This window comes from Schistocerca gregaria, chromosome 2 (assembly GCF_023897955.1).
Source record: "Schistocerca gregaria isolate iqSchGreg1 chromosome 2, iqSchGreg1.2, whole genome shotgun sequence".
NCBI classification, from domain to species: domain Eukaryota; kingdom Metazoa; phylum Arthropoda; class Insecta; order Orthoptera; family Acrididae; genus Schistocerca; species Schistocerca gregaria.
In genome coordinates, this window is record NC_064921.1 from 970,787,576 (window position 1) to 970,811,943 (window position 24,368).

The 24,368-nt window shown below is 43.5% G+C and overlaps 49 non-coding genes across 49 annotated transcripts; 24 read left to right on the forward strand and 25 right to left on the reverse strand.

Annotated features, from left to right (window-relative positions):
* Window positions 1–180: 180 nt before the first annotated feature.
* On the reverse strand, window positions 181–252 carry Trnaq-cug (transfer RNA glutamine (anticodon CUG)). The gene has a single exon. It is a non-coding gene; the product is annotated as a tRNA-Gln (tRNA).
* A 247-nt stretch (window positions 253–499) lies between these two features.
* Window positions 500–588, forward strand: Trnay-gua (transfer RNA tyrosine (anticodon GUA)). Its single transcript is given in 2 exon segments — window positions 500–536; window positions 553–588. It is a non-coding gene; the product is annotated as a tRNA-Tyr (tRNA).
* Window positions 589–946: 358 nt separating this feature from the next.
* Trnaq-cug (transfer RNA glutamine (anticodon CUG)) lies at window positions 947–1,018 on the reverse strand. Its single transcript has one exon. It is a non-coding gene; the product is annotated as a tRNA-Gln (tRNA).
* Window positions 1,019–1,265: 247 nt separating this feature from the next.
* Trnay-gua (transfer RNA tyrosine (anticodon GUA)) lies at window positions 1,266–1,354 on the forward strand. The gene is given in 2 exon segments: window positions 1,266–1,302; window positions 1,319–1,354. It is a non-coding gene; the product is annotated as a tRNA-Tyr (tRNA).
* Window positions 1,355–1,712: 358 nt separating this feature from the next.
* Window positions 1,713–1,784, reverse strand: Trnaq-cug (transfer RNA glutamine (anticodon CUG)). The gene has a single exon. It is a non-coding gene; the product is annotated as a tRNA-Gln (tRNA).
* A 247-nt stretch (window positions 1,785–2,031) lies between these two features.
* On the forward strand, window positions 2,032–2,120 carry Trnay-gua (transfer RNA tyrosine (anticodon GUA)). The gene is given in 2 exon segments: window positions 2,032–2,068; window positions 2,085–2,120. It is a non-coding gene; the product is annotated as a tRNA-Tyr (tRNA).
* A 358-nt stretch (window positions 2,121–2,478) lies between these two features.
* On the reverse strand, window positions 2,479–2,550 carry Trnaq-cug (transfer RNA glutamine (anticodon CUG)). Its single transcript has one exon. It is a non-coding gene; the product is annotated as a tRNA-Gln (tRNA).
* Window positions 2,551–2,797: 247 nt separating this feature from the next.
* On the forward strand, window positions 2,798–2,886 carry Trnay-gua (transfer RNA tyrosine (anticodon GUA)). Its single transcript is given in 2 exon segments — window positions 2,798–2,834; window positions 2,851–2,886. It is a non-coding gene; the product is annotated as a tRNA-Tyr (tRNA).
* A 358-nt stretch (window positions 2,887–3,244) lies between these two features.
* Trnaq-cug (transfer RNA glutamine (anticodon CUG)) lies at window positions 3,245–3,316 on the reverse strand. Its single transcript has one exon. It is a non-coding gene; the product is annotated as a tRNA-Gln (tRNA).
* A 247-nt stretch (window positions 3,317–3,563) lies between these two features.
* Window positions 3,564–3,652, forward strand: Trnay-gua (transfer RNA tyrosine (anticodon GUA)). The gene is given in 2 exon segments: window positions 3,564–3,600; window positions 3,617–3,652. It is a non-coding gene; the product is annotated as a tRNA-Tyr (tRNA).
* Window positions 3,653–4,010: 358 nt separating this feature from the next.
* Trnaq-cug (transfer RNA glutamine (anticodon CUG)) lies at window positions 4,011–4,082 on the reverse strand. Its single transcript has one exon. It is a non-coding gene; the product is annotated as a tRNA-Gln (tRNA).
* Window positions 4,083–4,329: 247 nt separating this feature from the next.
* Window positions 4,330–4,418, forward strand: Trnay-gua (transfer RNA tyrosine (anticodon GUA)). The gene is given in 2 exon segments: window positions 4,330–4,366; window positions 4,383–4,418. It is a non-coding gene; the product is annotated as a tRNA-Tyr (tRNA).
* Window positions 4,419–4,776: 358 nt separating this feature from the next.
* On the reverse strand, window positions 4,777–4,848 carry Trnaq-cug (transfer RNA glutamine (anticodon CUG)). The gene has a single exon. It is a non-coding gene; the product is annotated as a tRNA-Gln (tRNA).
* A 247-nt stretch (window positions 4,849–5,095) lies between these two features.
* Window positions 5,096–5,184, forward strand: Trnay-gua (transfer RNA tyrosine (anticodon GUA)). The gene is given in 2 exon segments: window positions 5,096–5,132; window positions 5,149–5,184. It is a non-coding gene; the product is annotated as a tRNA-Tyr (tRNA).
* A 358-nt stretch (window positions 5,185–5,542) lies between these two features.
* Trnaq-cug (transfer RNA glutamine (anticodon CUG)) lies at window positions 5,543–5,614 on the reverse strand. The gene has a single exon. It is a non-coding gene; the product is annotated as a tRNA-Gln (tRNA).
* A 247-nt stretch (window positions 5,615–5,861) lies between these two features.
* On the forward strand, window positions 5,862–5,950 carry Trnay-gua (transfer RNA tyrosine (anticodon GUA)). The gene is given in 2 exon segments: window positions 5,862–5,898; window positions 5,915–5,950. It is a non-coding gene; the product is annotated as a tRNA-Tyr (tRNA).
* A 358-nt stretch (window positions 5,951–6,308) lies between these two features.
* Trnaq-cug (transfer RNA glutamine (anticodon CUG)) lies at window positions 6,309–6,380 on the reverse strand. Its single transcript has one exon. It is a non-coding gene; the product is annotated as a tRNA-Gln (tRNA).
* Window positions 6,381–6,627: 247 nt separating this feature from the next.
* Window positions 6,628–6,716, forward strand: Trnay-gua (transfer RNA tyrosine (anticodon GUA)). The gene is given in 2 exon segments: window positions 6,628–6,664; window positions 6,681–6,716. It is a non-coding gene; the product is annotated as a tRNA-Tyr (tRNA).
* Window positions 6,717–7,074: 358 nt separating this feature from the next.
* Window positions 7,075–7,146, reverse strand: Trnaq-cug (transfer RNA glutamine (anticodon CUG)). The gene has a single exon. It is a non-coding gene; the product is annotated as a tRNA-Gln (tRNA).
* A 247-nt stretch (window positions 7,147–7,393) lies between these two features.
* Window positions 7,394–7,482, forward strand: Trnay-gua (transfer RNA tyrosine (anticodon GUA)). Its single transcript is given in 2 exon segments — window positions 7,394–7,430; window positions 7,447–7,482. It is a non-coding gene; the product is annotated as a tRNA-Tyr (tRNA).
* Window positions 7,483–7,840: 358 nt separating this feature from the next.
* On the reverse strand, window positions 7,841–7,912 carry Trnaq-cug (transfer RNA glutamine (anticodon CUG)). Its single transcript has one exon. It is a non-coding gene; the product is annotated as a tRNA-Gln (tRNA).
* A 247-nt stretch (window positions 7,913–8,159) lies between these two features.
* On the forward strand, window positions 8,160–8,248 carry Trnay-gua (transfer RNA tyrosine (anticodon GUA)). Its single transcript is given in 2 exon segments — window positions 8,160–8,196; window positions 8,213–8,248. It is a non-coding gene; the product is annotated as a tRNA-Tyr (tRNA).
* A 358-nt stretch (window positions 8,249–8,606) lies between these two features.
* Window positions 8,607–8,678, reverse strand: Trnaq-cug (transfer RNA glutamine (anticodon CUG)). The gene has a single exon. It is a non-coding gene; the product is annotated as a tRNA-Gln (tRNA).
* Window positions 8,679–8,925: 247 nt separating this feature from the next.
* On the forward strand, window positions 8,926–9,014 carry Trnay-gua (transfer RNA tyrosine (anticodon GUA)). The gene is given in 2 exon segments: window positions 8,926–8,962; window positions 8,979–9,014. It is a non-coding gene; the product is annotated as a tRNA-Tyr (tRNA).
* Window positions 9,015–9,372: 358 nt separating this feature from the next.
* Trnaq-cug (transfer RNA glutamine (anticodon CUG)) lies at window positions 9,373–9,444 on the reverse strand. Its single transcript has one exon. It is a non-coding gene; the product is annotated as a tRNA-Gln (tRNA).
* Window positions 9,445–9,691: 247 nt separating this feature from the next.
* Trnay-gua (transfer RNA tyrosine (anticodon GUA)) lies at window positions 9,692–9,780 on the forward strand. The gene is given in 2 exon segments: window positions 9,692–9,728; window positions 9,745–9,780. It is a non-coding gene; the product is annotated as a tRNA-Tyr (tRNA).
* Window positions 9,781–10,138: 358 nt separating this feature from the next.
* On the reverse strand, window positions 10,139–10,210 carry Trnaq-cug (transfer RNA glutamine (anticodon CUG)). The gene has a single exon. It is a non-coding gene; the product is annotated as a tRNA-Gln (tRNA).
* A 247-nt stretch (window positions 10,211–10,457) lies between these two features.
* Trnay-gua (transfer RNA tyrosine (anticodon GUA)) lies at window positions 10,458–10,546 on the forward strand. The gene is given in 2 exon segments: window positions 10,458–10,494; window positions 10,511–10,546. It is a non-coding gene; the product is annotated as a tRNA-Tyr (tRNA).
* Window positions 10,547–10,904: 358 nt separating this feature from the next.
* Trnaq-cug (transfer RNA glutamine (anticodon CUG)) lies at window positions 10,905–10,976 on the reverse strand. The gene has a single exon. It is a non-coding gene; the product is annotated as a tRNA-Gln (tRNA).
* Window positions 10,977–11,223: 247 nt separating this feature from the next.
* Trnay-gua (transfer RNA tyrosine (anticodon GUA)) lies at window positions 11,224–11,312 on the forward strand. The gene is given in 2 exon segments: window positions 11,224–11,260; window positions 11,277–11,312. It is a non-coding gene; the product is annotated as a tRNA-Tyr (tRNA).
* Window positions 11,313–11,670: 358 nt separating this feature from the next.
* On the reverse strand, window positions 11,671–11,742 carry Trnaq-cug (transfer RNA glutamine (anticodon CUG)). Its single transcript has one exon. It is a non-coding gene; the product is annotated as a tRNA-Gln (tRNA).
* A 247-nt stretch (window positions 11,743–11,989) lies between these two features.
* Trnay-gua (transfer RNA tyrosine (anticodon GUA)) lies at window positions 11,990–12,078 on the forward strand. The gene is given in 2 exon segments: window positions 11,990–12,026; window positions 12,043–12,078. It is a non-coding gene; the product is annotated as a tRNA-Tyr (tRNA).
* A 358-nt stretch (window positions 12,079–12,436) lies between these two features.
* Trnaq-cug (transfer RNA glutamine (anticodon CUG)) lies at window positions 12,437–12,508 on the reverse strand. Its single transcript has one exon. It is a non-coding gene; the product is annotated as a tRNA-Gln (tRNA).
* Window positions 12,509–18,507: 5,999 nt separating this feature from the next.
* Trnaq-cug (transfer RNA glutamine (anticodon CUG)) lies at window positions 18,508–18,579 on the reverse strand. The gene has a single exon. It is a non-coding gene; the product is annotated as a tRNA-Gln (tRNA).
* Window positions 18,580–18,826: 247 nt separating this feature from the next.
* On the forward strand, window positions 18,827–18,915 carry Trnay-gua (transfer RNA tyrosine (anticodon GUA)). Its single transcript is given in 2 exon segments — window positions 18,827–18,863; window positions 18,880–18,915. It is a non-coding gene; the product is annotated as a tRNA-Tyr (tRNA).
* A 358-nt stretch (window positions 18,916–19,273) lies between these two features.
* Trnaq-cug (transfer RNA glutamine (anticodon CUG)) lies at window positions 19,274–19,345 on the reverse strand. The gene has a single exon. It is a non-coding gene; the product is annotated as a tRNA-Gln (tRNA).
* A 247-nt stretch (window positions 19,346–19,592) lies between these two features.
* Window positions 19,593–19,681, forward strand: Trnay-gua (transfer RNA tyrosine (anticodon GUA)). The gene is given in 2 exon segments: window positions 19,593–19,629; window positions 19,646–19,681. It is a non-coding gene; the product is annotated as a tRNA-Tyr (tRNA).
* A 358-nt stretch (window positions 19,682–20,039) lies between these two features.
* Trnaq-cug (transfer RNA glutamine (anticodon CUG)) lies at window positions 20,040–20,111 on the reverse strand. The gene has a single exon. It is a non-coding gene; the product is annotated as a tRNA-Gln (tRNA).
* A 247-nt stretch (window positions 20,112–20,358) lies between these two features.
* Trnay-gua (transfer RNA tyrosine (anticodon GUA)) lies at window positions 20,359–20,447 on the forward strand. The gene is given in 2 exon segments: window positions 20,359–20,395; window positions 20,412–20,447. It is a non-coding gene; the product is annotated as a tRNA-Tyr (tRNA).
* Window positions 20,448–20,805: 358 nt separating this feature from the next.
* On the reverse strand, window positions 20,806–20,877 carry Trnaq-cug (transfer RNA glutamine (anticodon CUG)). The gene has a single exon. It is a non-coding gene; the product is annotated as a tRNA-Gln (tRNA).
* A 247-nt stretch (window positions 20,878–21,124) lies between these two features.
* On the forward strand, window positions 21,125–21,213 carry Trnay-gua (transfer RNA tyrosine (anticodon GUA)). Its single transcript is given in 2 exon segments — window positions 21,125–21,161; window positions 21,178–21,213. It is a non-coding gene; the product is annotated as a tRNA-Tyr (tRNA).
* Window positions 21,214–21,571: 358 nt separating this feature from the next.
* Window positions 21,572–21,643, reverse strand: Trnaq-cug (transfer RNA glutamine (anticodon CUG)). Its single transcript has one exon. It is a non-coding gene; the product is annotated as a tRNA-Gln (tRNA).
* A 247-nt stretch (window positions 21,644–21,890) lies between these two features.
* Window positions 21,891–21,979, forward strand: Trnay-gua (transfer RNA tyrosine (anticodon GUA)). The gene is given in 2 exon segments: window positions 21,891–21,927; window positions 21,944–21,979. It is a non-coding gene; the product is annotated as a tRNA-Tyr (tRNA).
* Window positions 21,980–22,337: 358 nt separating this feature from the next.
* Trnaq-cug (transfer RNA glutamine (anticodon CUG)) lies at window positions 22,338–22,409 on the reverse strand. Its single transcript has one exon. It is a non-coding gene; the product is annotated as a tRNA-Gln (tRNA).
* A 247-nt stretch (window positions 22,410–22,656) lies between these two features.
* Trnay-gua (transfer RNA tyrosine (anticodon GUA)) lies at window positions 22,657–22,745 on the forward strand. Its single transcript is given in 2 exon segments — window positions 22,657–22,693; window positions 22,710–22,745. It is a non-coding gene; the product is annotated as a tRNA-Tyr (tRNA).
* Window positions 22,746–23,103: 358 nt separating this feature from the next.
* Trnaq-cug (transfer RNA glutamine (anticodon CUG)) lies at window positions 23,104–23,175 on the reverse strand. The gene has a single exon. It is a non-coding gene; the product is annotated as a tRNA-Gln (tRNA).
* A 247-nt stretch (window positions 23,176–23,422) lies between these two features.
* Trnay-gua (transfer RNA tyrosine (anticodon GUA)) lies at window positions 23,423–23,511 on the forward strand. The gene is given in 2 exon segments: window positions 23,423–23,459; window positions 23,476–23,511. It is a non-coding gene; the product is annotated as a tRNA-Tyr (tRNA).
* Window positions 23,512–23,869: 358 nt separating this feature from the next.
* Trnaq-cug (transfer RNA glutamine (anticodon CUG)) lies at window positions 23,870–23,941 on the reverse strand. Its single transcript has one exon. It is a non-coding gene; the product is annotated as a tRNA-Gln (tRNA).
* Window positions 23,942–24,188: 247 nt separating this feature from the next.
* Trnay-gua (transfer RNA tyrosine (anticodon GUA)) lies at window positions 24,189–24,277 on the forward strand. The gene is given in 2 exon segments: window positions 24,189–24,225; window positions 24,242–24,277. It is a non-coding gene; the product is annotated as a tRNA-Tyr (tRNA).
* The last annotated feature ends 91 nt before the right edge of the window (window positions 24,278–24,368 follow it).

The window sequence follows — 24,368 nt, forward strand, 5'->3', positions numbered from 1 at the left end:
TTGCTTGCTCTTACAGGTATTACTCGTTTAATGTTCTATATAGGTCACAAAGTCGCACCAATATTCGGCCGTTTTATAGACGCATCGTTTTTTACACAAACGTAGAAACTAACGCCGTGAGCCTATTGCTGCTACTTCCTCAGCGAGAAACTCTTATTACAGAAAATTTAGACTAAACGAAGGTTCCACCAAGATTCGAACTCGGATCGCTGGATTCAGAGTCCAGAGTGCTAACCGTTACACCATGGAACCAGACAGCAGGATAAGACTCGTAATACACTTAGCAGTCCTCTGACATACTTCAGACACTTCCTACTTGCATATTTTAACCTAATCGACACCATCGAGCATTATAAAACTTAATCTGGGCAATGTTTGCAGTTGCAGCCGATGATTGCATTTCCTGTGCGTCTATATGGCCGCGCTGAGTAGCAGTGTGTGAAGACGGCAGACAGGGACGGACGTAAAGCAATGAGTAGGAATAAGAAAGCATACAGAGCCTCTGGTAGCTCAGTTGGTAGAGCGGTGGACTGTAGTGGAGGATTCACAGTTATCCATAGGTCGCTGGTTCAAATCCGGCCCAGAGGACTGTTTTTCTAACCTCATCAGCAAAGAGGCTCCAGAGAATGCCCACTGAGTCAGAACCTCCCTATGTTTTAAACCTATTTTAAAGGAAATTCATTTGCTCAGCTTGTAATAGCTAGTTGATAATCATGGGATTTTTAACCTTCGTGTAATAATGATATTTCTTCGAATTATCGTAAAATTGCTTGCTCTTACAGGTATTACTCGTTTAATGTTCTATATAGGTCACAAAGTCGCACCAATATTCGGCCGTTTTATAGACGCATCGTTTTTTACACAAACGTAGAAACTAACGCCGTGAGCCTATTGCTGCTACTTCCTCAGCGAGAAACTCTTATTACAGAAAATTTAGACTAAACGAAGGTTCCACCGAGATTCGAACTCGGATCGCTGGATTCAGAGTCCAGAGTGCTAACCGTTACACCATGGAACCAGACAGCAGGATAAGACTCGTAATACACTTAGCAGTCCTCTGACATACTTCAGACACTTCCTACTTGCATATTTTAACCTAATCGACACCATCGAGCATTATAAAACTTAATCTGGGCAATGTTTGCAGTTGCAGCCGATGATTGCATTTCCTGTGCGTCTATATGGCCGCGCTGAGTAGCAGTGTGTGAAGACGGCAGACAGGGACGGACGTAAAGCAATGAGTAGGAATAAGAAAGCATACAGAGCCTCTGGTAGCTCAGTTGGTAGAGCGGTGGACTGTAGTGGAGGATTCACAGTTATCCATAGGTCGCTGGTTCAAATCCGGCCCAGAGGACTGTTTTTCTAATCTCATCAGCAAAGAGGCTCCAGAGAATGCCCACTGAGTCAGAACCTCCCTATGTTTTAAACCTATTTTAAAGGAAATTCATTTGCTCAGCTTGTAATAGCTAGTTGATAATCATGGGATTTTTAACCTTCGTGGGATAATGATATTTCTTCGAATTATCGTAAAATTGCTTGCTCTTACAGGTATTACTCGTTTAATGTTCTATATAGGTCACAAAGTCGCACCAATATTCGGCCGTTTTATAGACGCATCGTTTTTTACACAAACGTAGAAACTAACGCCGTGAGCCTATTGCTGCTACTTCCTCAGCGAGAAACTCTTATTACAGAAAATTTAGACTAAACGAAGGTTCCACCAAGATTCGAACTCGGATCGCTGGATTCAGAGTCCAGAGTGCTAACCGTTACACCATGGAACCAGACAGCAGGATAAGACTCGTAATACACTTAGCAGTCCTCTGACATACTTCAGACACTTCCTACTTGCATATTTTAACCTAATCGACACCATCGAGCATTATAAAACTTAATCTGGGCAATGTTTGCAGTTGCAGCCGATGATTGCATTTCCTGTGCGTCTATATGGCCGCGCTGAGTAGCAGTGTGTGAAGACGGCAGACAGGGACGGACGTAAAGCAATGAGTAGGAATAAGAAAGCATACAGAGCCTCTGGTAGCTCAGTTGGTAGAGCGGTGGACTGTAGTGGAGGATTCACAGTTATCCATAGGTCGCTGGTTCAAATCCGGCCCAGAGGACTGTTTTTCTAATCTCATCAGCAAAGAGGCTCCAGAGAATGCCCACTGAGTCAGAACCTCCCTATGTTTTAAACCTATTTTAAAGGAAATTCATTTGCTCAGCTTGTAATAGCTAGTTGATAATCATGGGATTTTTAACCTTCGTGGGATAATGATATTTCTTCGAATTATCGTAAAATTGCTTGCTCTTACAGGTATTACTCGTTTAATGTTCTATATAGGTCACAAAGTCGCACCAATATTCGGCCGTTTTATAGACGCATCGTTTTTTACACAAACGTAGAAACTAACGCCGTGAGCCTATTGCTGCTACTTCCTCAGCGAGAAACTCTTATTACAGAAAATTTAGACTAAACGAAGGTTCCACCGAGATTCGAACTCGGATCGCTGGATTCAGAGTCCAGAGTGCTAACCGTTACACCATGGAACCAGACAGCAGGATAAGACTCGTAATACACTTAGCAGTCCTCTGACATACTTCAGACACTTCCTACTTGCATATTTTAACCTAATCGACACCATCGAGCATTATAAAACTTAATCTGGGCAATGTTTGCAGTTGCAGCCGATGATTGCATTTCCTGTGCGTCTATATGGCCGCGCTGAGTAGCAGTGTGTGAAGACGGCAGACAGGGACGGACGTAAAGCAATGAGTAGGAATAAGAAAGCATACAGAGCCTCTGGTAGCTCAGTTGGTAGAGCGGTGGACTGTAGTGGAGGATTCACAGTTATCCATAGGTCGCTGGTTCAAATCCGGCCCAGAGGACTGTTTTTCTAATCTCATCAGCAAAGAGGCTCCAGAGAATGCCCACTGAGTCAGAACCTCCCTATGTTTTAAACCTATTTTAAAGGAAATTCATTTGCTCAGCTTGTAATAGCTAGTTGATAATCATGGGATTTTTAACCTTCGTGGGATAATGATATTTCTTCGAATTATCGTAAAATTGCTTGCTCTTACAGGTATTACTCGTTTAATGTTCTATATAGGTCACAAAGTCGCACCAATATTCGGCCGTTTTATAGACGCATCGTTTTTTACACAAACGTAGAAACTAACGCCGTGAGCCTATTGCTGCTACTTCCTCAGCGAGAAACTCTTATTACAGAAAATTTAGACTAAACGAAGGTTCCACCAAGATTCGAACTCGGATCGCTGGATTCAGAGTCCAGAGTGCTAACCGTTACACCATGGAACCAGACAGCAGAATAAGACTCGTAATACACTTAGCAGTCCTCTGACATACTTCAGACACTTCCTACTTGCATATTTTAACCTAATCGACACCATCGAGCATTATAAAACTTAATCTGGGCAATGTTTGCAGTTGCAGCCGATGATTGCATTTCCTGTGCGTCTATATGGCCGCGCTGAGTAGCAGTGTGTGAAGACGGCAGACAGGGACGGACGTAAAGCAATGAGTAGGAATAAGAAAGTATACAGAGCCTCTGGTAGCTCAGTTGGCAGAGCGGTGGACTGTAGTGGAGGATTCACAGTTATCCATAGGTCGCTGGTTCAAATCCGGCCCAGAGGACTGTTTTTCTAATCTCATCAGCAAAGAGGCTCCAGAGAATGCCCACTGAGTCAGAACCTCCCTATGTTTTAAACCTATTTTAAAGGAAATTCATTTGCTCAGCTTGTAATAGCTAGTTGATAATCATGGGATTTTTAACCTTCGTGGGATAATGATATTTCTTCGAATTATCGTAAAATTGCTTGCTCTTACAGGTATTACTCGTTTAATGTTCTATATAGGTCACAAAGTCGCACCAATATTCGGCCGTTTTATAGACGCATCGTTTTTTACACAAACGTAGAAACTAACGCCGTGAGCCTATTGCTGCTACTTCCTCAGCGAGAAACTCTTATTACAGAAAATTTAGACTAAACGAAGGTTCCACCGAGATTCGAACTCGGATCGCTGGATTCAGAGTCCAGAGTGCTAACCGTTACACCATGGAACCAGACAGCAGGATAAGACTCGTAATACACTTAGCAGTCCTCTGACATACTTCAGACACTTCCTACTTGCATATTTTAACCTAATCGACACCATCGAGCATTATAAAACTTAATCTGGGCAATGTTTGCAGTTGCAGCCGATGATTGCATTTCCTGTGCGTCTATATGGCCGCGCTGAGTAGCAGTGTGTGAAGACGGCAGACAGGGACGGACGTAAAGCAATGAGTAGGAATAAGAAAGTATACAGAGCCTCTGGTAGCTCAGTTGGTATAGCGGTGGACTGTAGTGGAGGATTCACAGTTATCCATAGGTCGCTGGTTCAAATCCGGCCCAGAGGACTGTTTTTCTAATCTCATCAGCAAAGAGGCTCCAGAGAATGCCCACTGAGTCAGAACCTCCCTATGTTTTAAACCTATTTTAAAAGAAATTCATTTGCTCAGCTTGTAATAGCTAGTTGATAATCATGGGATTTTTAACCTTCGTGGGATAATGATATTTCTTCGAATTATCGTAAAATTGCTTGCTCTTACAGGTATTACTCGTTTAATGTTCTATATAGGTCACAAAGTCGCACCAATATTCGGCCGTTTTATAGACGCATCGTTTTTTACACAAACGTAGAAACTAACGCCGTGAGCCTATTGCTGCTACTTCCTCAGCGAGAAACTCTTATTACAGAAAATTTAGACTAAACGAAGGTTCCACCGAGATTCGAACTCGGATCGCTGGATTCAGAGTCCAGAGTGCTAACCGTTACACCATGGAACCAGACAGCAGGATAAGACTCGTAATACACTTAGCAGTCCTCTGACATACTTCAGACACTTCCTACTTGCATATTTTAACCTAATCGACACCATCGAGCATTATAAAACTTAATCTGGGCAATGTTTGCAGTTGCAGCCGATGATTGCATTTCCTGTGCGTCTATATGGCCGCGCTGAGTAGCAGTGTGTGAAGACGGCAGACAGGGACGGACGTAAAGCAATGAGTAGGAATAAGAAAGCATACAGAGCCTCTGGTAGCTCAGTTGGTAGAGCGGTGGACTGTAGTGGAGGATTCACAGTTATCCATAGGTCGCTGGTTCAAATCCGGCCCAGAGGACTGTTTTTCTAATCTCATCAGCAAAGAGGCTCCAGAGAATGCCCACTGAGTCAGAACCTCCCTATGTTTTAAACCTATTTTAAAGGAAATTCATTTGCTCAGCTTGTAATAGCTAGTTGATAATCATGGGATTTTTAACCTTCGTGGGATAATGATATTTCTTCGAATTATCGTAAAATTGCTTGCTCTTACAGGTATTACTCGTTTAATGTTCTATATAGGTCACAAAGTCGCACCAATATTCGGCCGTTTTATAGACGCATCGTTTTTTACACAAACGTAGAAACTAACGCCGTGAGCCTATTGCTGCTACTTCCTCAGCGAGAAACTCTTATTACAGAAAATTTAGACTAAACGAAGGTTCCACCAAGATTCGAACTCGGATCGCTGGATTCAGAGTCCAGAGTGCTAACCGTTACACCATGGAACCAGACAGCAGGATAAGACTCGTAATACACTTAGCAGTCCTCTGACATACTTCAGACACTTCCTACTTGCATATTTTAACCTAATCGACACCATCGAGCATTATAAAACTTAATCTGGGCAATGTTTGCAGTTGCAGCCGATGATTGCATTTCCTGTGCGTCTATATGGCCGCGCTGAGTAGCAGTGTGTGAAGACGGCAGACAGGGACGGACGTAAAGCAATGAGTAGGAATAAGAAAGCATACAGAGCCTCTGGTAGCTCAGTTGGTAGAGCGGTGGACTGTAGTGGAGGATTCACAGTTATCCATAGGTCGCTGGTTCAAATCCGGCCCAGAGGACTGTTTTTCTAATCTCATCAGCAAAGAGGCTCCAGAGAATGCCCACTGAGTCAGAACCTCCCTATGTTTTAAACCTATTTTAAAGGAAATTCATTTGCTCAGCTTGTAATAGCTAGTTGATAATCATGGGATTTTTAACCTTCGTGGGATAATGATATTTCTTCGAATTATCGTAAAATTGCTTGCTCTTACAGGTATTACTCGTTTAATGTTCTATATAGGTCACAAAGTCGCACCAATATACGGCCGTTTTATAGACGCATCGTTTTTTACACAAACGTAGAAACTAACGCCGTGAGCCTATTGCTGCTACTTCCTCAGCGAGAAACTCTTATTACAGAAAATTTAGACTAAACGAAGGTTCCACCGAGATTCGAACTCGAATCGCTGGATTCAGAGTCCAGAGTGCTAACCGTTACACCATGGAACCAGACAGCAGGATAAGACTCGTAATACACTTAGCAGTCCTCTGACATACTTCAGACACTTCCTACTTGCATATTTTAACCTAATCGACACCATCGAGCATTATAAAACTTAATCTGGGCAATGTTTGCAGTTGCAGCCGATGATTGCATTTCCTGTGCGTCTATATGGCCGCGCTGAGTAGCAGTGTGTGAAGACGGCAGACAGGGACGGACGTAAAGCAATGAGTAGGAATAAGAAAGTATACAGAGCCTCTGGTAGCTCAGTTGGTAGAGCGGTGGACTGTAGTGGAGGATTCACAGTTATCCATAGGTCGCTGGTTCAAATCCGGCCCAGAGGACTGTTTTTCTAATCTCATCAGCAAAGAGGCTCCAGAGAATGCCCACTGAGTCAGAACCTCCCTATGTTTTAAACCTATTTTAAAGGAAATTCATTTGCTCAGCTTGTAATAGCTAGTTGATAATCATGGGATTTTTAACCTTCGTGGGATAATGATATTTCTTCGAATTATCGTAAAATTGCTTGCTCTTACAGGTATTACTCGTTTAATGTTCTATATAGGTCACAAAGTCGCACCAATATTCGGCCGTTTTATAGACGCATCGTTTTTTACACAAACGTAGAAACTAACGCCGTGAGCCTATTGCTGCTACTTCCTCAGCGAGAAACTCTTATTACAGAAAATTTAGACTAAACGAAGGTTCCACCGAGATTCGAACTCGGATCGCTGGATTCAGAGTCCAGAGTGCTAACCGTTACACCATGGAACCAGACAGCAGGATAAGACTCGTAATACACTTAGCAGTCCTCTGACATACTTCAGACACTTCCTACTTGCATATTTTAACCTAATCGACACCATCGAGCATTATAAAACTTAATCTGGGCAATGTTTGCAGTTGCAGCCGATGATTGCATTTCCTGTGCGTCTATATGGCCGCGCTGAGTAGCAGTGTGTGAAGACGGCAGACAGGGACGGACGTAAAGCAATGAGTAGGAATAAGAAAGCATACAGAGCCTCTGGTAGCTCAGTTGGTAGAGCGGTGGACTGTAGTGGAGGATTCACAGTTATCCATAGGTCGCTGGTTCAAATCCGGCCCAGAGGACTGTTTTTCTAATCTCATCAGCAAAGAGGCTCCAGAGAATGCCCACTGAGTCAGAATCTCCCTATGTTTTAAACCTATTTTAAAGGAAATTCATTTGCTCAGCTTGTAATAGCTAGTTGATAATCATGGGATTTTTAACCTTCGTGGGATAATGATATTTCTTCGAATTATCGTAAAATTGCTTGCTCTTACAGGTATTACTCGTTTAATGTTCTATATAGGTCACAAAGTCGCACCAATATTCGGCCGTTTTATAGACGCATCGTTTTTTACACAAACGTAGAAACTAACGCCGTGAGCCTATTGCTGCTACTTCCTCAGCGAGAAACTCTTATTACAGAAAATTTAGACTAAACGAAGGTTCCACCAAGATTCGAACTCGGATCGCTGGATTCAGAGTCCAGAGTGCTAACCGTTACACCATGGAACCAGACAGCAGGATAAGACTCGTAATACACTTAGCAGTCCTCTGACATACTTCAGACACTTCCTACTTGCATATTTTAACCTAATCGACACCATCGAGCATTATAAAACTTAATCTGGGCAATGTTTGCAGTTGCAGCCGATGATTGCATTTCCTGTACGTCTATATGGCCGCGCTGAGTAGCAGTGTGAGAAGACGGCAGACAGGGACGGACGTAAAGCAATGAGTAGGAATAAGAAAGCATACAGAGCCTCTGGTAGCTCAGTTGGTAGAGCGGTGGACTGTAGTGGAGGATTCACAGTTATCCATAGGTCGCTGGTTCAAATCCGGCCCAGAGGACTGTTTTTCTAATCTCATCAGCAAATAGGCTCCAGAGAATGCCCACTGAGTCAGAACCTCCCTATGTTTTAAACCTATTTTAAAGGAAATTCATTTGCTCAGCTTGTAATAGCTAGTTGATAATCATGGGATTTTTAACCTTCGTGGGATAATGATATTTCTTCGAATTATCGTAAAATTGCTTGCTCTTACAGGTATTACTCGTTTAATGTTCTATATAGGTCACAAAGTCGCACCAATATTCGGCCGTTTTATAGACGCATCGTTTTTTACACAAACGTAGAAACTAACGCCGTGAGCCTATTGCTGCTACTTCCTCAGCGAGAAACTCTTATTACAGAAAATTTAGACTAAACGAAGGTTCCACCGAGATTCGAACTCGGATCGCTGGATTCAGAGTCCAGAGTGCTAACCGTTACACCATGGAACCAGACAGCAGGATAAGACTCGTAATACACTTAGCAGTCCTCTGACATACTTCAGACACTTCCTACTTGCATATTTTAACCTAATCGACACCATCGAGCATTATAAAACTTAATCTGGGCAATGTTTGCAGTTGCAGCCGATGATTGCATTTCCTGTGCGTCTATATGGCCGCGCTGAGTAGCAGTGTGTGAAGACGGCAGACAGGGACGGACGTAAAGCAATGAGTAGGAATAAGAAAGCATACAGAGCCTCTGGTAGCTCAGTTGGTAGAGCGGTGGACTGTAGTGGAGGATTCACAGTTATCCATAGGTCGCTGGTTGAAATCCGGCCCAGAGGACTGTTTTTCTAATCTCATCAGCAAAGAGGCTCCAGAGAATGCCCACTGAGTCAGAACCTCCCTATGTTTTAAACCTATTTTAAAGGAAATTCATTTGCTCAGCTTGTAATAGCTAGTTGATAATCATGGGATTTTTAACCTTCGTGGGATAATGATATTTCTTCGAATTATCGTAAAATTGCTTGCTCTTACAGGTATTACTCGTTTAATGTTCTATATAGGTCACAAAGTCGCACCAATATTCGGCCGTTTTATAGACGCATCGTTTTTTACACAAACGTAGAAACTAACGCCGTGAGCCTATTGCTGCTACTTCCTCAGCGAGAAACTCTTATTACAGAAAATTTAGACTAAACGAAGGTTCCACCAAGATTCGAACTCGGATCGCTGGATTCAGAGTCCAGAGTGCTAACCGTTACACCATGGAACCAGACAGCAGGATAAGACTCGTAATACACTTAGCAGTCCTCTGACATACTTCAGACACTTCCTACTTGCATATTTTAACCTAATCGACACCATCGAGCATTATAAAACTTAATCTGGGCAATGTTTGCAGTTGCAGCCGATGATTGCATTTCCTGTGCGTCTATATGGCCGCGCTGAGTAGCAGTGTGTGAAGACGGCAGACAGGGACGGACGTAAAGCAATGAGTAGGAATAAGAAAGCATACAGAGCCTCTGGTAGCTCAGTTGGTAGAGCGGTGGACTGTAGTGGAGGATTCACAGTTATCCATAGGTCGCTGGTTCAAATCCGGCCCAGAGGACTGTTTTTCTAATCTCATCAGCAAAGAGGCTCCAGAGAATGCCCACTGAGTCAGAACCTCCCTATGTTTTAAACCTATTTTAAAGGAAATTCATTTGCTCAGCTTGTAATAGCTAGTTGATAATCATGGGATTTTTAACCTTCGTGGGATAATGATATTTCTTCGAATTATCGTAAAATTGCTTGCTCTTACAGGTATTACTCGTTTAATGTTCTATATAGGTCACAAAGTCGCACCAATATTCGGCCGTTTTATAGACGCATCGTTTTTTACACAAACGTAGAAACTAACGCCGTGAGCCTATTGCTGCTACTTCCTCAGCGAGAAACTCTTATTACAGAAAATTTAGACTAAACGAAGGTTCCACCAAGATTCGAACTCGGATCGCTGGATTCAGAGTCCAGAGTGCTAACCGTTACACCATGGAACCAGACAGCAGGATAAGACTCGTAATACACTTAGCAGTCCTCTGACATACTTCAGACACTTCCTACTTGCATATTTTAACCTAATCGACACCATCGAGCATTATAAAACTTAATCTGGGCAATGTTTGCAGTTGCAGCCGATGATTGCATTTCCTGTACGTCTATATGGCCGCGCTGAGTAGCAGTGTGTGAAGACGGCAGACAGGGACGGACGTAAAGCAATGAGTAGGAATAAGAAAGCATACAGAGCCTCTGGTAGCTCAGTTGGTAGAGCGGTGGACTGTAGTGGAGGATTCACAGTTATCCATAGGTCGCTGGTTCAAATCCGGCCCAGAGGACTGTTTTTCTAATCTCATCAGCAAAGAGGCTCCAGAGAATGCCCACTGAGTCAGAACCTCCCTATGTTTTAAACCTATTTTAAAGGAAATTCATTTGCTCAGCTTGTAATAGCTAGTTGATAATCATGGGATTTTTAACCTTCGTGGGATAATGATATGTCTTCGAATTATCGTAAAATTGCTTGCTCTTACAGGTATTACTCGTTTAATGTTCTATATAGGTCACAAAGTCGCACCAATATTCGGCCGTTTTATAGACGCATCGTTTTTTACACAAACGTAGAAACTAACGCCGTGAGCCTATTGCTGCTACTTCCTCAGCGAGAAACTCTTATTACAGAAAATTTAGACTAAACGAAGGTTCCACCGAGATTCGAACTCGGATCGCTGGATTCAGAGTCCAGAGTGCTAACCGTTACACCATGGAACCAGACAGCAGGATAAGACTCGTAATACACTTAGCAGTCCTCTGACATACTTCAGACACTTCCTACTTGCATATTTTAACCTAATCGACACCATCGAGCATTATAAAACTTAATCTGGGCAATGTTTGCAGTTGCAGCCGATGATTGCATTTCCTGTGCGTCTATATGGCCGCGCTGAGTAGCAGTGTGTGAAGACGGCAGACAGGGACGGACGTAAAGCAATGAGTAGGAATAAGAAAGCATACAGAGCCTCTGGTAGCTCAGTTGGTAGAGCGGTGGACTGTAGTGGAGGATTCACAGTTATCCATAGGTCGCTGGTTCAAATCCGGCCCAGAGGACTGTTTTTCTAATCTCATCAGCAAAGAGGCTCCAGAGAATGCCCACTGAGTCAGAACCTCCCTATGTTTTAAACCTATTTTAAAGGAAATTCATTTGCTCAGCTTGTAATAGCTAGTTGATAATCATGGGATTTTTAACCTTCGTGGGATAATGATATTTCTTCGAATTATCGTAAAATTGCTTGCTCTTACAGGTATTACTCGTTTAATGTTCTATATAGGTCACAAAGTCGCACCAATATTCGGCCGTTTTATAGACGCATCGTTTTTTACACAAACGTAGAAACTAACACCGTGAGCCTATAGCTGCTACTTCCTCAGCGAGAAACTCTTATTACAGAAAATTTAGACTAAACGAAGGTTCCACCAAGATTCGAACTCGGATCGCTGGATTCAGAGTCCAGAGTGCTAACCGTTACACCATGGAACCAGACAGCAGGATAAGACTCGTAATACACTTAGCAGTCCTCTGACATACTTCAGACACTTCCTACTTGCATATTTTAACCTAATCGACACCATCGAGCATTATAAAACTTAATCTGGGCAATGTTTGCAGTTGCAGCCGATGATTGCATTTCCTGTGCGTCTATATGGCCGCGCTGAGTAGCAGTGTGTGAAGACGGCAGACAGGGACGGACGTAAAGCAATGAGTAGGAATAAGAAAGAATACAGAGCCTCTGGTAGCTCAGTTGGTAGAGCGGTGGACTGTAGTGGAGGATTCACAGTTATCCATAGGTCGCTGGTTCAAATCCGGCCCAGAGGACTGTTTTTCTAATCTCATCAGCAAAGAGGCTCCAGAGAATGCCCACTGAGTCAGAACCTCCCTATGTTTTAAACCTATTTTAAAGGAAATTCATTTGCTCAGCTTGTAATAGCTAGTTGATAATCATGGGATTTTTAACCTTCGTGGGATAATGATATTTCTTCGAATTATCGTAAAATTGCTTGCTCTTACAGGTATTACTCGTTTAATGTTCTATATAGGTCACAAAGTCGCACCAATATTCGGCCGTTTTATAGACGCATCGTTTTTTACACAAACGTAGAAACTAACGCCGTGAGCCTATTGCTGCTACTTCCTCAGCGAGAAACTCTTATTACAGAAAATTTAGACTAAACGAAGGTTCCACCGAGATTCGAACTCGGATCGCTGGATTCAGAGTCCAGAGTGCTAACCGTTACACCATGGAACCAGACAGCAGGATAAGACTCGTAATACACTTAGCAGTCCTCTGACATACTTCAGACACTTCCTACTTGCATATTTTAACCTAATCGACACCATCGAGCATTATAAAACTTAATCTGGGCAATGTTTGCAGTTGCAGCCGATGATTGCATATCCTGTACGTCTATATGGCCGCGCTGAGTAGCAGTGTGTGAAGACGGCAGACAGGGACGGACGTAAAGCAATGAGTAGGAATAAGAAAGCATACAGAGCCTCTGGTAGCTCAGTTGGTAGTCTGCCTGCGGCAGCGGTGGTGAGCGGACCTCCAGGGCCAGCGCGCTGCGGCAGGAAGTGTTTACGTCAGGCGGTGAGTCGCGTGCTTACAGCGTCTGCTTATTAGTATTCGTTCCGTTCTGTAGGATCTGATATGGAATTATGAATCCGACTAACAGGAAAGATACCTTGAAGTTTACCTTTGATAGGAACTTTTCGAATCCAAATTCGTTTGAAGTTGAAGCATGGTTAGAGGAAACAGCTAAGATTACTTTTGATGACATTGTAGGGATAAATTTCTCTATCGTGACTAGTGTTGTTTATGTGAAATTAACGTCCTCTGAACTGTGTGATAGAATTGTAGAGTCCAGTGGAGGTGTACTGAAGTTTAAACATAGCGATGGTACCGTCAGTGACGTCAGCATTACGCATGCTGGACTGGGCATCCGGACGGCACGTATTTTCGAACTCCCGTTTGAAATAACAGCCGCGCAAATAAATTCTGCATTGACACCTTACGGGAGGGTCATTAACAATTTTGCGGAGCGTTGGTCCAAAGCCCACAAATTTCCGGTGCTTAACGGCGTCAGGCAGGTTAAGATCGATATACAGAAGCACATACCTTCATATATTTACGTAGGTGGACATCGCGGAATTGTCATATATGATGGGCAGCCAAAAACGTGTGCCGGCTGTGGTGCGCCCGGCCACGTGCGCTCTGAATGTATACAAAGACGGGTGACGCAGATACCTGTCGGTGAAGCCGCTAGCCCCCCTGTGACGACGGCACTGCCACTGACATACGCTGTCGCGGCTTCTGGTCTTCCACCCGCGACCCCGCCTGTAGATGCCCCTCGTTTGAATGATGTTTTGGCCGATAACGTCAAAGAACCGAGTGCTGACGCGGCACCGCCGCTACCACACTCAGAGATGGAGGTAACGACGGATGACTCCCCAGTGGTTGATGCCACTGGTACTGAGGATGAAGCAGACGCTGTGTTCCCGGCGGATCAACCCCAGAGTCAACAGTCCACTTCGGATGTTGATGATACTGCGAACCCTAACAGGAAGCCTTCCAAAAAGAAGCGGAGACTTGCACATCAAGGAGCCAATCAGCTCGCCCCACAGCTTCGCGACAAAGCGAAACGAATAAGCAGCCAAATGTGTCAGAACACTTCTGAACCCTCTGAAGTTGGTCTCCCTGCGTCTGGTCGAATGGACATTGATCCTGTAGTGTCTCCCCCTGTGAATCCACGACGGGTGGAAGATAGTGATACCTCGAGTAGAGTCGTTTTGCCGGATACCCACGCTCAAGGAAACGCAGGATCGCTTTTGTCAGAGGCCACTCTCACTGGGAATTGGGCACAGGAAATGGAAGTATTGGATGCGAGCAATGATGCGGCTGTCATGCGGACCATTGAGACGGAATCTTCGGCACCCCCCACAGAGCAGCATACACCAACCGTACCGGGAACTACAGGAACTCCGACTGACGCGCTTGGCCTCAATTTCGTTAGCCATCCTTCTAAGACTGTTTAATTAATAGTATGTGCCTTCTCCCATGAACGAGCCCCAAGCCTATAAAATTGCCACGTTAAACATCAATAAGATACAGTCGTACTGGCGGCTCCGTAATTTACAAGATTTTGTATACGCAGCGGATATCGATATTCTGTTACTTCAAGAAGTCGCTGCGATTGAACTTGACCGAATAACTGGTTATACTACTCTCTCCAATTCCGGGAGCGGTGCGAATTTAGGGACAGCGATTCTGTTAAAAGAAGGGATTGTAGCGACCGACGCAGAAAAACTGCCTGATCATAGAGGGATCGCTGTCACTTTCCATCGGACACGCATAATCAATGTTTACGCCCCGTCCGGCAGTAGCAATAGGCGTGCTAGGGCTGAGTTCTTCACAAGCGCCATAGTCCCACTTTTTAGGGGAACCTACGATCGTATAATTTTTGCGGGTGACTTCAATTGTGTCTTAAGTCCAAAAGACCAGACGCCTAATTTTAACAAATCTGGAGAACTAGAACGTATCGTCCAAGAAATGAACCTCATTGACACATGGGAGCATACGCACGGAGCGGCACCTGGGTTCACTCATGTCACGAACCACTCTGCAAGCCGGCTAGACAGAATCTATGTATCGGCGTGTATGAAGACTCAAGTCCTCCAATCCGAAGTTTGGCCCACAATTTTTTCCGATCATGCCGCATATATTTGTACTGTTAACATGGTCAAGCAAGGCACATTTCGCGGCAGAGGTTTCTGGAAACTTAACAATGCTCTCCTTAACGATGTTGACTGTCACCGTGTCTTTAACGAAACATGGGAGGCATGTGAACGACGGGTTGCACAGTATGCCTCCGTTACTGAATGGTGGATAACACATGCCAAACCAACTTTATCAAAAATGTTTAAACGCTACGCTCGGGACAAATCCTGGTGGCAACGGCAAACGTCTGAGTTTTATTTTACTTGTCTCAGGGAGCTTTACCAGTCCGATGTGACTGTACCTGAAAATTTTATGCAGATTAAAAAAATTAAGGCAAAATTATTAAAACTTCAGCGGCAGCAGGCAGAAGGCTTTCAAATAAGGTCCAGGCCCCAGAATGTGATAGACGACGAAATGACATCCATGTTTCACGTCATTCGTGAAAATAAGAGGGGGCGGCGGAGATTAATAACTCGTCTTCAGTTGAGTGAAGGCGTTGCGCTCACGCGGCAACAAGACATACGGAACGCACTTCACAATCACTTGGCAGGTCTCCTGACAACGACACATACCGACGATGGAACTCACGATGAATTACTCAATAACTTGCAAAGGACTTTGGGTGCTGCTGAAGTCGAAACTCTCATGCGAGAAATTGATGAAGACGAATTGGATTCTGCGCTATCACGAAGTCCGAAAAATAAATCGCCGGGACCCGACGGTCTCACTGCCGAATTTTATCTTACTTTCTGCGACAAATTAAAGCCCAAGTTGTTGAGTATGTTTAATGAAATTTTACGGCCAGATTTTAATGTTCCTCAGGCTCTCGTGGAAGGCATCGTGGTTTTAATCCCTAAACGCCCAATGTGCAGTTCTGTTGACGATTTTCGGCCGCTTACTTTACTGAACAGTGACTACAAAATTTTAGCACGTATTATTTCTAATAGATTGAAAATGTTGATGAATACTGTCATTGGTCAGTACCAGACCAGTGTAGGTGTCGGTAGGACGATCTTCCAAAATTTGTCTCAATACAGGGACGTTATAGCCATTGCAGATGCGTGTAAGATACGGTGTGCGCTAGTTTCCCTTGACTTTTCAAAGGCATTCGACAGAGTAAACCATCAGTTTCTCATCCGGACGATGCATGCCATGGGATTTCCACTACGTTTTATCAATCTTATACATGAGCTCCTTCGTAAAGGAGTAACTCGACTCATGGTGAATGGCCAGCTGAGCGCATCAATTAATATTACTAATTCAGTGCGACAGGGATGCCCTATGTCGATGGCCTTGTTTGCCATTGCCATTGAGCCTTTGCTTGTCACCTTGACACAGCGTCTACAAGGATTAACCATCCACGGCATTAAGATTGTTTGTACTGCATATGCGGATGACGTCGGATTTTTGGTCATGGACGAAGGTGAAGTCGAGGAAGCCCTTCAGATCGTCAAAAACTACGAACTTGTTGCGGGTGCGAAGGTGAATGCCAGGAAATCTGGCATTATGAACATAGGACGCGGCATCTCGCTGCACCATCACGGTCAGTTGCAACTAATTTCTAAAATGAAATGCCTTGGTATTGAGTACAGGAGCAACATACAGCACACAATTGCGGTGAACTATAGGAATCTCCTGGCAAGTATGCGTGCTTGCATGCAGACCCACTACCTAAGAAGCCTTGATGAACTGCAGAAAGTCACCTTCGCTAATGTCTACCTCACCTCAAAGATTAACTACGTTGCACAAGTACTGCCCATGCCACAGGAGACAGCGAAGCGTATGATGTCCGCTCTAGGCCATTTTGTCACACGTGGACACATTTTTAAAGTCAAGTACGATACGCTCACTCTCTCCACGACCGATGGAGGCTTAAATTTAACAGATGTTCGTTCCAAGTCACGAGCTTTGTACGTATGCACCACCTACAAACGGTGGAGGTCGTTACCGAACAGTCTAACGGCTCACTTGTTAACCGAAATAGCGCCGGCCTGCCTGCAGCCTCCTGTCTCTGTTCAACATATTCCGCCTGCGCTGACTCACTTTAAGAGCTTTTTCATTGAGTTCAGTTACGTACGGTCAACTCTCCCAGAAAATGAGCTTTCCGTGGTGAAGTTAGTTTATAATAAACTACTGGCAACCAAGAACAGGAACAACATCGAACACAAATACCCCAATCATCGCTGGCCAGTGATATGGAAAAACATACATAGCCGTGATTTACCAACGTCAGTGAAAGCCTCTTGGTACAGGGTCGTGAACCGTAAAATAAGTACCAATTCACGACTTCATGCTCTACATTTGGCTGACTCACCTTTGTGCCTAACGTGCAACTTGCCTGATACTGATGAACATCGTTTTCTATGCACCACTGTCCAAGCAGTTTGGCCATGCATTCGCCGAAAACTGGCTACGATTATGAGGACTTCCCAGCTTTGTATTAAACCTGAAGATTTCCTGTATCCGGATTCAGTGCCGTACCCGAACACCAAACGGAACTCTGTCAATTGGTTGAAGGGTCATTATGTTCATTATTTACAGACGCAAGAACCCAAGACTGAGGCGGCGTTCTGTCTTCACCTGGCATTACAGTTTCACATACTTTCACAGACGAGACATTACAGGAAACGATATGCGAATTTTTTAGAAGTCGTTCTTCGATGAAAGAAGTATTTTTTTCTTTCCTTCATTCTACATTGCTTTGTTTTTTCTCTTTTCTTCTTCAAATGTAACAGTGACGTATACTGAACAGTGTTACGACAAGGACTATTTTATTTTCTTCTGTTTTTCTAGCGGACCAGAGTTCCTTTTTCATTTTCTATTAAAAAAAAAAAAAAAAATATATATATATATATTCTACTTTGTCACCATTGCGGGACTATGCAATAGGTTTAGAAGTATCTTTGGTTTGGAAATCGGAATAGTTCAGAAGAATAAGTACTTCAGAAATCATGGCAGATGAAGCCGACGCCGACGAAGGCGATTTATGGCGAGCGCAAGGCGGGGCTGAAGGGGAGGAAGGAGGCCCTAAAAAGAGAAAAAAAAAAAAATAGAAAAAATAAAAAAAAAAAAAAAAAAAAAAAAAAAAAAAAAAAAAGTTGGTAGAGCGGTGGACTGTAGTGGAGGATTCACAGTTATCCATAGGTCGCTGGTTCAAATCCGGCCCAGAGGACTGTTTTTCTAATCTCATCAGCAAAGAGGCTCCAGAGAATGCCCACTGAGTCAGAACCTCCCTATGTTTTAAACCTATTTTAAAGGAAATTCATTTGCTCAGCTTGTAATAGCTAGTTGATAATCATGGGATTTTTAACCTTCGTGGGATAATGATATTTCTTCGAATTATCGTAAAATTGCTTGCTCTTACAGGTATTACTCGTTTAATGTTCTATATAGGTCACAAAGTCGCACCAATATTCGGCCGTTTTATAGACGCATCGTTTTTTACACAAACGTAGAAACTAACGCCGTGAGCCTATTGCTGCTACTTCCTCAGCGAGAAACTCTTATTACAGAAAATTTAGACTAAACGAAGGTTCCACCGAGATTCGAACTCGGATCGCTGGATTCAGAGTCCAGAGTGCTAACCGTTACACCATGGAACCAGACAGCAGGACAAGACTCGTAATACACTTAGCAGGCCTCTGACATACTTCAGACACTTCCTACTTGCATATTTTAACCTAATCGACACCATCGAGCATTATAAAACTTAATCTGGGCAATGTTTGCAGTTGCAGCCGATGATTGCATTTCCTGTACGTCTATATGGCCGCGCTGAGTAGCAGTGTGTGAAGACGGCAGACAGGGACGGACGTAAAGCAATGAGTAGGAATAAGAAAGCATACAGAGCCTCTGGTAGCTCAGTTGGTAGAGCGGTGGACTGTAGTGGAGGATTCATAGTTATCCATAGGTCGCTGGTTCAAATCCGGCCCAGAGGACTGTTTTTCTAATCTCATCAGCAAAGAGGCTCCAGAGAATGCCCACTGAGTCAGAACCTCCCTATGTTTTAAACCTATTTTAAAGGAAATTCATTTGCTCAGCTTGTAATAGCTAGTTGATAATCATGGGATTTTTAACCTTCGTGGGATAATGATATTTCTTCGAATTATCGTAAAATTGCTTGCTCTTACAGGTATTACTCGTTTAATGTTCTATATAGGTCACAAAGTCGCACCAATATTCGGCCGTTTTATAGACGCATCGTTTTTTACACAAACGTAGAAACTAACGCCGTGAGCCTATTGCTGCTACTTCCTCAGCGAGAAACTCTTATTACAGAAAATTTAGACTAAACGAAGGTTCCACCGAGATTCGAACTCGGATCGCTGGATTCAGAGTCCAGAGTGCTAACCGTTACACCATGGAACCAGACAGCAGGATAAGACTCGTAATACACTTAGCAGTCCTCTGACATACTTCAGACACTTCCTACTTGCATATTTTAACCTAATCGACACCATCGAGCATTATAAAACTTAATCTGGGCAATGTTTGCAGTTGCAGCCGATGATTGCATTTCCTGTGCGTCTATATGGCCGCGCTGAGTAGCAGTGTGTGAAGACGGCAGACAGGGACGGACGTAAAGCAATGAGTAGGAATAAGAAAGCATACAGAGCCTCTGGTAGCTCAGTTGGTAGAGCGGTGGACTGTAGTGGAGGATTCACAGTTATCCATAGGTCGCTGGTTCAAATCCGGCCCAGAGGACTGTTTTTCTAATCTCATCAGCAAAGAGGCTCCAGAGAATGCCCACTGAGTCAGAACCTCCCTATGTTTTAAACCTATTTTAAAGGAAATTCATTTGCTCAGCTTGTAATAGCTAGTTGATAATCATGGGATTTTTAACCTTCGTGGGATAATGATATTTCTTCGAATTATCGTAAAATTGCTTGCTCTTACAGGTATTACTCGTTTAATGTTCTATATAGGTCACAAAGTCGCACCAATATTCGGCCGTTTTATAGACGCATCGTTTTTTACACAAACGTAGAAACTAACGCCGTGAGCCTATTGCTGCTACTTCCTCAGCGAGAAACTCTTATTACAGAAAATTTAGACTAAACGAAGGTTCCACCGAGATTCGAACTCGGATCGCTGGATTCAGAGTCCAGAGTGCTAACCGTTACACCATGGAACCAGACAGCAGGATAAGACTCGTAATACACTTAGCAGTCCTCTGACATACTTCAGACACTTCCTACTTGCATATTTTAACCTAATCGACACCATCGAGCATTATAAAACTTAATCTGGGCAATGTTTGCAGTTGCAGCCGATGATTGCATTTCCTGTGCGTCTATATGGCCGCGCTGAGTAGCAGTGTGTGAAGACGGCAGACAGGGACGGACGTAAAGCAATGAGTAGGAATAAGAAAGCATACAGAGCCTCTGGTAGCTCAGTTGGTAGAGCGGTGGACTGTAGTGGAGGATTCACAGTTATCCATAGGTCGCTGGTTCAAATCCGGCCCAGAGGACTGTTTTTCTAATCTCATCAGCAAAGAGGCTCCAGAGAATGCCCACTGAGTCAGAACCTCCCTATGTTTTAAACCTATTTTAAAGGAAATTCATTTGCTCAGCTTGTAATAGCTAGTTGATAATCATGGGATTTTTAACCTTCGTGGGATAATGATATTTCTTCGAATTATCGTAAAATTGCTTGCTCTTACAGGTATTACTCGTTTAATGTTCTATATAGGTCACAAAGTCGCACCAATATTCGGCCGTTTTATAGACGCATCGTTTTTTACACAAACGTAGAAACTAACGCCGTGAGCCTATTGCTGCTACTTCCTCAGCGAGAAACTCTTATTACAGAAAATTTAGACTAAACGAAGGTTCCACCGAGATTCGAACTCGGATCGCTGGATTCAGAGTCCAGAGTGCTAACCGTTACACCATGGAACCAGACAGCAGGATAAGACTCGTAATACACTTAGCAGTCCTCTGACATACTTCAGACACTTCCTACTTGCATATTTTAACCTAATCGACACCATCGAGCATTATAAAACTTAATCTGGGCAATGTTTGCAGTTGCAGCCGATGATTGCATTTCCTGTGCGTCTATATGGCCGCGCTGAGTAGCAGTGTGTGAAGACGGCAGACAGGGACGGACGTAAAGCAATGAGTAGGAATAAGAAAGCATACAGAGCCTCTGGTAGCTCAGTTGGTAGAGCGGTGGACTGTAGTGGAGGATTCACAGTTATCCATAGGTCGCTGGTTCAAATCCGGCCCAGAGGACTGTTTTTCTAATCTCATCAGCAAAGAGGCTCCAGAGAATGCCCACTGAGTCAGAACCTCCCTATGTTTTAAACCTATTTTAAAGGAAATTCATTTGCTCAGCTTGTAATAGCTAGTTGATAATCATGGGATTTTTAACCTTCGTGGGATAATGATATTTCTTCGAATTATCGTAAAATTGCTTGCTCTTACAGGTATTACTCGTTTAATGTTCTATATAGGTCACAAAGTCGCACCAATATTCGGCCGTTTTATAGACGCATCGTTTTTTACACAAACGTAGAAACTAACGCCGTGAGCCTATTGCTGCTACTTCCTCAGCGAGAAACTCTTATTACAGAAAATTTAGACTAAACGAAGGTTCCACCGAGATTCGAACTCGGATCGCTGGATTCAGAGTCCAGAGTGCTAACCGTTACACCATGGAACCAGACAGCAGGATAAGACTCGTAATACACTTAGCAGTCCTCTGACATACTTCAGACACTTCCTACTTGCATATTTTAACCTAATCGACACCATCGAGCATTATAAAACTTAATCTGGGCAATGTTTGCAGTTGCAGCCGATGATTGCATTTCCTGTGCGTCTATATGGCCGCGCTGAGTAGCAGTGTGTGAAGACGGCAGACAGGGACGGACGTAAAGCAATGAGTAGGAATAAGAAAGCATACAGAGCCTCTGGTAGCTCAGTTGGTAGAGCGGTGGACTGTAGTGGAGGATTCACAGTTATCCATAGGTCGCTGGTTCAAATCCGGCCCAGAGGACCGTTTTTCTAATCTCATCAGCAAAGAGGCTCCAGAGAATGCCCACTGAGTCAGAACCTCCCTATGTTTTAAACCTATTTTAAAGGAAATTCATTTGCTCAGCTTGTAATAGCTAGTTGATAATCATGGGATTTTTAACCTTCGTGGGATAATGATATTTCTTCGAATTATCGTAAAATTGCTTGCTCTTACAGGTATTACTCGTTTAATGTTCTATATAGGTCACAAAGTCGCACCAATATTCGGCCGTTTTATAGACGCATCGTTTTTTACACAAACGTAGAAACTAACGCCGTGAGCCTATTGCTGCTACTTCCTCAGCGAGAAACTCTTATTACAGAAAATTTAGACTAAACGAAGGTTCCACCGAGATTCGAACTCGGATCGCTGGATTCAGAGTCCAGAGTGCTAACCGTTACACCATGGAACCAGACAGCAGGATAAGACTCGTAATACACTTAGCAGTCCTCTGACATACTTCAGACACTTCCTACTTGCATATTTTAACCTAATCGACACCATCGAGCATTATAAAACTTAATCTGGGCAATGTTTGCAGTTGCAGCCGATGATTGCATTTCCTGTGCGTCTATATGGCCGCGCTGAGTAGCAGTGTGTGAAGACGGCAGACAGGGACGGACGTAAAGCAATGAGTAGGAATAAGAAAGCATACAGAGCCTCTGGTAGCTCAGTTGGTAGAGCGGTGGACTGTAGTGGAGGATTCACAGTTATCCATAGGTCGCTGGTTCAAATCCGGCCCAGAGGACTGTTTTTCTAATCTCATCAGCAAAGAGGCTCCAGAGAATGCCCACTGAGTCAGAACCTCCCTATGTTTTAAACCTATTTTAAAGGAAATTCATTTGCTCAGCTTGTAATAGCTAGTTGATAATCATGGGATTTTTAACCTTCGTGGGATAATGATATTTCTTCGAATTATCGTAAAATTGCTTGCTCTTACAGGTATTACTCGTTTAATGTTCTATATAGGTCACAAAGTCGCACCAATATTCGGCCGTTTTATAGACGCATCGTTTTTTACACAAACGTAGAAACTAACGCCGTGAGCCTATTGCTGCTACTTCCTCAGCGAGAAACTCTTATTACAGAAAATTTAGACTAAACGAAGGTTCCACCGAGATTCGAACTCGGATCGCTGGATTCAGAGTCCAGAGTGCTAACCGTTACACCATGGAACCAGACAGCAGGATAAGACTCGTAATACACTTAGCAGTCCTCTGACATACTTCAGACACTTCCTACTTGCATATTTTAACCTAATCGACACCATCGAGCATTATAAAACTTAATCTGGGCAATGTTTGCAGTTGCAGCCGATGATTGCATTTCCTGTGCGTCTATATGGCCGCGCTGAGTAGCAGTGTGTGAAGACGGCAGACAGGGACGGACGTAAAGCAATGAGTAGGAATAAGAAAGCATACAGAGCCTCTGGTAGCTCAGTTGGTAGAGCGGTGGACTGTAGTGGAGGATTCACAGTTATCCATAGGTCGCTGGTTCAAATCCGGCCCAGAGGACTGTTTTTCTAATCTCATCAGCAAAGAGGCTCCAGAGAATGCCCACTGAGTCAGAACCTCCCTATGTTTTAAACCTATTTTAAAGGAAATTCATTTGCTCAGCTTGTAATAGCTAGTTGATAATCATGGGATTTTTAACCTTCGTGGGATAATGATATTTCTTCGAATTATCGTAAAATTGCTTGCTCTTACAGGTATTACTCGTTTAATGTTCTATATAGGTCACAAAGTCGCACCAATATTCGGCCGTTTTATAGACGCATCGTTTTTTACACAAACGTAGAAACTAACGCCGTGAGCCTATTGCTGCTACTTCCTCAGCGAGAAACTCTTATTACAGAAAATTTAGACTAAACGAAGGTTCCACCGAGATTCGAACTCGGATCGCTGGATTCAGAGTCCAGAGTGCTAACCGTTACACCATGGAACCAGACAGCAGGATAAGACTCGTAATACACTTAGCAGTCCTCTGACATACTTCAGACACTTCCTACTTGCATATTTTAACCTAATCGACACCATCGAGCATTATAAAACTTAATCTGGGCAATGTTTGCAGTTGCAGCCGATGATTGCATTTCCTGTGCGTCTATATGGCCGCGCTGAGTAGCAGTGTGTGAAGACGGCAGACAGGGACGGACGTAAAGCAATGAGTAGGAATAAGAAAGCATACAGAGCCTCCGGTAGCTCAGTTGGTAGAGCGGTGGACTGTAGTGGAGGATTCACAGTTATCCATAGGTCGCTGGTTCAAATCCGGCACAGAGGACTGTTTTTCTAATCTCATCAGCAAAGAGGCTCCAGAGAATGCCCACTGAGTCAGAACCTCCCTATGTTTTAAACCTATTTTAAAGGAAATT